The following is a 9,759-nucleotide window of genomic DNA, read 5'->3' as shown; positions in this document are numbered from 1 at the left end:
AATCCTTCATTTTGAAGAGGAGGGGTCCAGAATGATGAAAGGATTTGTCCAAGATCATGTAGGTGGCAGTGAAGACTTAAATCCTGGTCTTCCTTGTGTAGCTTGGTGACACAGTGGCCTGGAGTCAGGGAGACTCATCTTCCTAAGTTCAAATTCAGACTCAAACACTCACTAGCTATATGATTTGAGGCAAGTCACTTAATTCTGTTTACCTGTTTTCTTATCTGTAAAATGAGTTGGAGACGGAAATGACAAAGCACTCCAATATCTTCTTAACAAGAAAACTCTCAAAAAGGAACATGAAAAATTAAATTAAAAAAAAGATTAACCAAAAATTAAATCGTTGACTCCTTATCTAGAACTTTTTCCTTGGCATCATCATTAATAATATGGATAATTTAATAAAATCATGTCTGTGAATTTTAACTCAGTTCTCTGGAGAAAATAGATAGTATTAGATGGAATAAATAATTTGAAGATCATTTCCATTATCTCTAGTTAAATTTGATACATTATGCCAGTCAGATTTAATTTAATTTTTGTTCACTGCCTGATTATAATCAATTAATTAATAACATTTATTAAGTGCCTGAGATGTGCTAGACACTGTGCTAAGGGGCCCATCTTTTATTGGAAATTCCTCTGACTCCCTCTAAATTCCATTGGCTATCTTCAGTTATTTTCTATTTATTTTGTATGTAGCTTGCTTTCTATATATTTGTTCAGGTAGTGTCTTTTCCATTAGATTCTAAGTTCCTTGAGGGCAGAGATTGTCTTTTGACAGCACTTAATAAATGTTTATTGGTTGGCTGATTAAAACTAATAAAATTTTAAGTTCATCATTGAAAAAAGGATGTCTCTTCTTCCAATTCACAGCATCCAGTGGATTGATTAAAAAAAGAGAGATGAAGATTTCCATTATATTTATAGCAACCATATGTATAAGATTATTCAGGGCAGTTCTATTTAAAGAAAAAAATCATTATTTTTTGCTTCACAAAATATGGTGACCATAATAATAGCAATATTTTATTTTTTATTATGTTATAGCTTTTTATTTACAAGATATATGGGTAATTTTTCAGCATTGACAATTGCAAAACCTTTTGTTCCAACTTTTCCCTTCTTCTCCTCACCCCTTCCCCTAGATGGCAGATTGATCAATACATGTTAAATATGTTGAAGTATAAGTTAAATACAATATATGTATACATGTCCAAACAGTTATTTTGTTGTACAAAAAGAATTGGACTTTTAAATAGTGTACAATTAGCCTGTGAAGGAAATAAAAAATGTAGGTGGACAAAAATAGAGGGAATAGTCATCTCCCAGAGTTCTTTTGCTGGGTGTAGCTGGTTCAGTTCATTACTGCTCTACTGGAACTGATTTGGTTCATCTCATTGTTGAAGAGGCCATGTCCATCAGAATTGATTATCATATAGTTTTGTTGTTGAAGTATATAATGATCTCCTGGTCCTGCTCATTTCACTCAGCATCAGTTCATTTAAGTCTCTCCAGGCCTTTCTGAAATCATCCTTCTGGTCATTTCTTATAGAACAATAATATTCCATAACATTCATATACCACAATTTATTCAGCCATTCTCCAATTGATGGGCATCCACTCAGTTTCCAGTTTCTGGCCACTACAAACAGGGCTGCCACAAACATTCGTGCACATATAGGTCCCTTTCCCTTCTTTAGTATCTCTTTGGGGTATAAGCCCAGTAGAAACACTGCTGGATCAAAGGGTATGCACAGTTTGATAACATTTTGAGCATAGTTCCAAACTGCTCTCCAGAATGGCTGGATGTGTTCACAATTCCACCAACAATGTATCAGTGTCCCTGTTTTCCCACATCCCCTCCAACATTCCGCATTATCTTTCCCTGTCATTCTAGCCAATCTGACAGGGGTGTAGTGGTATCTCAGAGTTGTCTTAATTTGCATTTCTGATTAATAATGATTTGGAGCATCTTTTCATATAGCTAGAAATAGTTTCAATTTCTTCATCTGAGAATTGTCTGTTCATATCCTTTGACCATTTATCAATTGGAGAATGGCTTGATTTCTTATTAGAGTCAATTCTCTATATATTTTGGAAACGAGGCCTTTATCAGAATCTTTGACTGTAAAAATGTTTTCCCAGTTTATTGTTTCCCTTCTAATCTTGTATGCATTAGTTTTGTTTGTACAAAAACTTTTCAATTTTATATAATCAAAATTTTCTATTTTGTGATCAATAATGATCTCTAGTTCTTCTTTGGTCACAAATTCCTTCCTCTTCCACAGGTTTGAGAGAATAATAGCAATATTTTAAAGAAACAATTTCAAAGAGCAAGAGTAATTATTTAGGGGTCAGCAAAACTGTATTTTTAATATTTTGCTAATTATAATTTTTAATCCTATATATTTAAAAATATTATCCTGAGAAAGGGTCCAGAGGCTTCACTAGAGTACCAAAGAAGTTCAGAACACTTTATCTAAGTCAACCCTCCCCAACTTCATTTTGCTGATAATAGGTCCAGAGAGCCATAATAATTTGTCCAAAATTTCATGGGATTGTAACCCAATGCCCTGGGGTCCTTTCTGTTAGAATGTACTCTTTGTGATTTGAGGAGGCTGCAAAGCCTCTACCAGCCTTTCTAAATCTATCCCCACAGGAAGGTCATTCCCACTTACTATTAGATTCAATGGATTTATCTGGAACTGGAAGAACCATATCCTCACTTTACAGATGAGGAAACTGAAGTCTTGAAATTTTATCTCCCAAGAGGTAGTTAGTAGAAACATTCTGGTAGAGTAACTGAAGAGCTTGACTTGAGTTTGAAACTTGCCTCTAACTTTTACTAGCTCTATTATCATGGTTCCCTTTTCCCTACAAAAAGGTAAATTATTGTTAGGACCCAGGTTTCTTTACTGCCAGTTACAGGCTCTTTTATTTAACATACTACCCCTAAGCAACGCTCCTTTGGGAAATTTTTCTCCAGTTCCTGAGAGTCTGACAAAATGTTCGTGGGTTGTGTTGTTACTTTTCTTCCCACCAATGAAATAAGTATTTATGTTTTTCTTTTTAAATAAAGTCTCAGATTCCAAATGTCATATGTGTACAGTTATACCCCATCTGTTTTAGTTGCTGCAAATTGCCTCAATAAACTTAGATGTTCTAATACTGAGCATATGAAACTTTCACAGATTCATTCTTCTGGGTGGCAGAGTACAGCAACGTGCTTAGGTGGTATGGTTGCATTTGGCTTGGAAAAATTCTCAATGGGGCCTCAAACTTTCCTCCCTTCCCCCTTCCCTATTTCAGAGAAAAAGATTCTGACATGTAAGACCCAGCACCAGAAAGCTAGTGTTTGGGGGCATGTGATCTAGCTGAGGATTGCAAGCTATGCATACAAAGAATTCAGCAGATCTCTTTGTTGAGGCTTTGTTTGAAAGCCTGGAGTAAGAAAGCCCAAACAGTGAGCTAAAATACTTTTGTGCTGGCTGTCCACATTCACATCCAAACATTGCCTTAAAATCCATCAGCAGACTATGTCTTGGTTTGACTGCTAAGAGTGAAGCAAATTTATATGTAGGCCTGGAAAGGATCTCAGAGGCTATCTATTCTAATCTTACTTTACACATGAGGAAATTGAGGTCCTCATTTTGTGGATACAAAGTTAGTAAGCTTTAGAAATGGAATTGGAATTCAGATCCAGGTCTCTCCAGAACTAGTGATTCCCTTGCTAGGTTTGATCTTGAGCTAGTCAGTTTAGTGGAGAAACCTCAAAAAAGGAACCTGTAGTCAAAGTTGTTTTTTTTTTTTTTTAATATCATGTATTTTCCTTCCCCGGAGCCCCCAGTTTTCAAATTGTTTTAAAAATTTAGACATGGCATTAGCATAAATGGCCAGACCAATGACCTCTTGCACTATAAGAAAGGAGTCACATCTCTGTCTAGAGATATCTTGGGGGAGGGGGAGGGAAAGTAAAGTAGGGGATTTTTTGGACAAATACCAAAAGGTTTATCTTTAAAATTCTGCTTGAGAAACCAAATTATAAACTTGAGAAACAATTTATATACTAGAAGTTTATATTATATATTACCTTGAATACACCAAAGTTATAAGCTTAATTATAAAGAGGATATTTATATCATCATTATACCATTTATATAGTAGCATTTTAAAGTTTACATTTTATCTCCTTTGATTTTGTTTTGAATTATTAACCCCATTTTGCAGAAATATCTGAGGCTTAGAGAAGTAAAGGGACTTAGCAAGTCTTCCTGATTCCAGGTCCATTTCTCTGTTCATTGCCCCACACCTACCTACCTCATACTCCTTTGAATCATGATATGTGTCTAATAAATGCTTGTTGACTGACAGCATGGAACCATGGGATATTTTGGCAAAAGGGATCTTGCTAAAGGCTTTGGACAAACTGCTCTAGATGTATCCACTCCTGCCCTGGTGCTTTCTTCCCTTTCTGGAATCTTCAGTGATGGAAACTTTAGTACCCTGTGTTGTATATCTTTCTAATCAATCCTCAGTGTCTCCCTGGAAATAACATGAGTGACGGGAAAACAAATATGCTTGAACAACAACGTGTCATCCCTTTCTATAAAATATATAACAAAGTGAAGTTACATTGGTGTGAGTCAATTAACTCTCATAATTTTGGATCTGTTGGAAGTATTGGCTCCTAGTCCTACAGTGTGTGGGGGGTGGTAGGGTGTGGGGTGGGAAGGATCAATGAGGGCCTTGCTGGAGACAGGACCCCAATTAAAGGCAGCAATTGGAAAACATGATGCTGGATGTAGCACTGCTGAGTAGTATCCTCTTCCCAAGACTGTGGTAAACCCCCCTTTCTCTTTTTGCTTTGGTCTTGGGGACTTAGGCATCTGAGGTCTGGCCACTGCCCTGGCTGATGATTGATTGTTCCAATCCTTGGATATCTCAAGTTAGGACTAGTGTCCTCTCTGGACACATTTTTTACATCCCTGACAAAAAGGCATGCTGCTTTTGGATTCACTGTCCAATTTGCTCCTTTTAATGAAAGGCTCTACATTTTCTGAATGTCTGAAATGAAACTCAACACTTCCCAATTCTAATATTCTCTATTTTTATGTGAATTCTACAGAGAGGATTTTTGCCCAAATTGGAATTGTAATATCCCTTCAAATTTTGAGATGTAAGGATTCCATGAAGGGATTATAAAGGATTCCTTTTTAAAAGTGAGTTGTACAAAATAATCACAGATATTCCAATTATGTGATGATAGGAGTTTTAAAATTTAGCAACTGCCAATATTATTTAAATATATACTTTGCACTTTCTCTAACAATTTAATTTTGAACCTCTTAATTGAATGAAATTAACCATTGAAAATGAACATGTGATATAGGACTGCTTGCTATCTTGGGGGGGAAGGGGGATGGAGGAAGGGAGGGGAAAAAAACGAAACATAAGCGAGTGCAAGGGATAATGTTGTAAAAAATTACCCTGGCATGGATTCTGTCAATACAAAGTTATTATTAAATAAAATAAAATTAAAAAAAAAATAAGTAAGTAAGTAAGGAAAGAAAGAAAGAAAGAAAGAAAGAAAGAAAGAAAGAAAGAAAGAAAGAAAGAAAGAAAATGAACATGTGCCCTAAAGAATCGGCCAGGATTTTCATTTCACAGAACTTTTTCTCTTTTTGAATTATTTTGTTTTTTCCTATTACAATTTTCAACATTCATTTTAAAAATTGAGATCCAAATTTTCTCTCCACACCAAGCAATTTGAAATGTTACGCATGTGTAATCATATAAAACATATTGCCATAGCAATCATATTGTTAAAAAAAAAAAAAGACCAAAATAAAAATCCAAGAAAAATTGAAAAAAAATTGAAAAAGTATGCTTCAATCTGTATTCAGATTCCATCAGTTCTTTCTCTGGGGAGGGACAGCATTTTCCATAAATCCTTCAGAGTTGTCTTGGGTCACTGTATTGCTTAGAATAGCTGAGTCATTCACAATACCTTTTACAATATTGCTATTACTTTGTACAATGTTCTCCTGGTTTGACTCATTTCATGTTGCATCAGTTTATGGAAATCTTTTCAGGTTTTTTTTTTTTTTTGAGAGCATCTAGCTCATCATAATCATGATTAATAACACAAAATGTTCAACCATTCCCCAACTGATGGGCATCCTCTCACTTTCCAATTCTTTGCCACCAGAAAAGAGGTGCTATAATATTTAGACATAGTTCCAAATTGCTCTATGTAGGAATTGGATCAGTTCACAACTCCACCAGTAGTGCATTGGTGTCCCAATTTTCCCGCATCTTCTCCAACATTTATCATTCTCTTTTTCTGTTCTATTAGCCAATCTAATATATGTGAAGTAGTATCTCAGAATTGTTTTAATTTTCATTTTCCCAATCAATAATGATTTAGAGCATTTTTAAATACAGCTATAGATAACTTTGATTACTGACTGTATTTTTCAAACATTTCTGAATTGGGCAATGGATCTTATTTTATTTTACAAAATTGACTCCTTTCTTCTCTATATATTTGAGAGATGAGGCCTTTGAAAAACTTGCTTCAAAAACTTTTTCAAAGTTATAATTGCTAACTGTATTTCTTTCCATCCTATTTCTCCTGTTTACTATAATCTCTCTCCTTTCACCCTGTCCTTCCTCAAAAGTTTTTCTTCTGTTGCCTCCCCTAATCCACAATCCATCTTCCTTTCAATGAACATCTTCTCTATTCTCTATCTCTTTCTCCTTTTATTTTCTTAGAGACTATAATAGATTTGTATGCCCAATTAAGTGTATATATTATTCCCTCTAATTGAGTTCAGATGAAAGTAAAAATTCAAGAGTTCACTACCTTTCCCATCTTGCCTCTTTTACGTGAGAAAATTTATCCCATTCTATCTCTTTCTTTCCCTTTCTCCCAAGGAGTTTTTCTAATTTCATTTTTTTACATATTATCCTTTCATATTTAATTCATACCTATTCCCTCTGTCTATATATGCTACTTTTAACTGTTCTAATAATGAAAAAGTATTGTCTTCCTGTGTAGGAATGTAAACAATTTAACCTTATTAAGTCCCTTATGATTTTCCTTTCCTGTTTACCTTTTTATGCTTCTCTTGAGACTTGTAGTTGGAAGTCAATTTTTCTATTCAGTTTTGTTTTTTTCATCACAAATGATTGAAAGTCCTTTATCGCACTGAATACCTATTTCCCCCCTAAAGTATTACACTCCATTTTTCTGGTGAGGCAATTTTGATTGTAAACCTAACTTGTTCAGAATATTATATTCTAAGCTCTCCAATCCACCAAAATCTTGGGTTATCCTGACTGTGGTTCCACAATATTTGAATTTTTTCTTTCTGTTTGAAAAATTTTCTCCTTAATCTGGTAGATCTGGAATTTGACTATAATATTTTGAGAAGGGACAAGATGAAAGGAGAAACAGAATGAAATAAATGGGGAGAGAGGGGCATACAGTTAGCAACGGAAATTGTGAAAAGAATTTTGAAGCAAGTTTCTCCAATGAAAGCCTCATTTCTCAAATGTAGAGGGAACGAAGCCAGATTTATTAAAAAAAAAATAAATAATAAGAACCATTCTTCAGTTGATGAATGATCAAAAGATGTGAACAATTTTCAGATGAATTAATCAAGCTATTTATATCCATATAAAAATACTATTGAAAGAAATTAAAATTGGGACAATTTTGAGATACTACCTCATACCTATTAGATTGGCAAATGAGTCAGAAAAGGAGGATAACAAATGTTAGAGAAAAAGTGGGGAAATAAGACATTAATACATTGATGGTAGAATTGTGAATTGATTCAATCATTCTGTAGAGCAATTTGGAACTATACTTGAAGGGTTATAAAAATATGAACACCCTTTGACCCAATAATAACATGGCTAGCATGTATCCCAAAAGAGATCATAAAAAAAGGAAAAGGAACTATATGTGCAAAAATATTTATAGTAGTTCTTTCCTCAGGTTTTTTTTTTTTTTCAAGTTAGAAATTGGAGCAATGTGCATTAATTGGGAAATGGCTTAATTGTGGTATGTGATTATGATGGAATGCTTTTATCCCATGGGAAATAAACAGAATGCTCTCAAAATACTCAGAAAAATCTTCCCTGAGTTCATGAAAAGTGAAATGTACTATGTACAGAGTAATAACAATGTTTTGAGATGATCAGTTACAAATGATTTTGCTATTCTCAGCAATACAATGATCCAAGACTATTCTGAAGTTTTATTTTTTTTTAATTATTATTTCTTGATGTTCTTTTCCATTTGACAAATTCTGTTTTTAGTGAATTTTTGTGCTTTTTTCCATTTGGTCAATTCTGCTTTTTAATAAATTCTTCTCTTCATTGGATTTTTGTAACTCTTTCACCATTTGGCCTATTCTATTTTTAAGGTGTTAGTTTCTTTAGCACTTTTTATGTTTTTTTTTTTTTAATTAAGCTGTTAAATCTTCTGCAATAATTTTTCTGTATCACCTTTATTTCTCTTTCCATTTTTTCCTCTACTTCTCTTACTTGATTTTTAAAATACTTTTTGAGCTCTTCTGTGACCTGAGGCCAATTTATATTTTTCTCAAAGGCTTTGGATGTAAAAATTGTGACTTTTCTATCGTCTTTTAAGTGTGTTTTGATCTTCTTTGTTACTATAGTAACTTTCGATGGTCAGAATTTTTTCCTGTTGTTTGCTCATTTTCCCGCTGACCTTGTATGTTGTCTTACTCTGGAAAATTATTTCACTCTGCATTTTAAATTTTAGTACATTATTTAAAGGTCTTTAGAGGTGTTTGGGGGAGAGCTCAGGCAAGTTCCTGCCTTTTCTCTGTCATCTTGGTTCTGTCCCTTCATAGGAAATTTCCTAAAAAATAAATAAATAAATAAATGAAAGAAATATGTTTAATAAGGAAAGTTAAGGAATATTATAAGTAAGGTTTTGTATTATCCTCAAATTGTTTCCATGTTCAGTTTCTACTAGAATATCAGGAAAGTTTAAAGTGGTACTTGAACTAGTAATAAAGTTTCTACTCTGCAGACATAACAGTCTGTTTTATGAAATGATAATTAGTTCACATTTTCAGCTGGACTTTTTGGAAAATTTTCTCTAGCTGTCACTCTGGGCAGGAGACTTCTCTTTCCCCTTCATTCCTTCAGTCACATGTGTGTTTTAGCTTGCCATTAACCTCAAACTTCAAATTCTTTGGGCATTACTTTATGCAAACAATGAAATAAAAACAATTTTTTGTGTTGTTTTTAACCTAACAATCATGCCAACTGAACTTCTCTTGGCCAGAAAAATACTAAAGCTTGTGTGAAACCTTTAAAGATGGTTAAATAGAAAATTCATAGATATGTATATATATAAAATGTATTTGTATATATGTAAAACATATATGTATACACATACATAGACATATATGTGTGTATAGAGCAAACATATAGTTATTTGCATATGAAACACATGACTATATGAAATAGATATAGTCCTATATTTGATATGTGTGTAAAAAAAGTCTTTCAGTAACATATTTGTCCCTTCTTCAAAGCATATTAATTATTTTAAGGGATGGATAAAGTATTCCCTCTAACAGATCACAGCTCATCAAATTTATTTAAAAGGGCACAAACAATATTTAAACATTAGAACAGGTAGGTGATATAGTGGATAGAACATTGGCCCTGGAGTCAGGAGGACCTGAGTCCAAATCCAAACTCAATCAC

At 33.6% G+C, this 9,759-nt stretch overlaps 1 protein-coding gene across 2 annotated transcripts in view; it reads right to left on the bottom strand.

Annotated features, from left to right (window-relative positions):
• Positions 1-1,016: 1,016 nt before the first annotated feature.
• SCAF8 (SR-related CTD associated factor 8) overlaps positions 1,017-9,759 on the bottom strand; it is a 265,897-nt gene continuing 257,154 nt past the window's right edge. For both annotated transcript variants that reach the window (XR_007953657.1, XR_007953658.1), the window contains one exon: positions 1,017-8,899. The gene's annotated coding sequence lies outside the window, so the exon portion shown is untranslated. The remainder of the gene's footprint in view (positions 8,900-9,759) is intronic.

The sequence above is a fragment of the Antechinus flavipes genome, chromosome 4 (genome assembly GCF_016432865.1).
Source record: "Antechinus flavipes isolate AdamAnt ecotype Samford, QLD, Australia chromosome 4, AdamAnt_v2, whole genome shotgun sequence".
In the NCBI taxonomy this organism is placed as follows: Eukaryota; Metazoa; Chordata; class Mammalia; order Dasyuromorphia; family Dasyuridae; genus Antechinus; species Antechinus flavipes.
The sequence above is the reverse complement of the archived record's forward strand: the minus strand, read 5'-3'. Positions and strand labels throughout refer to the sequence as shown.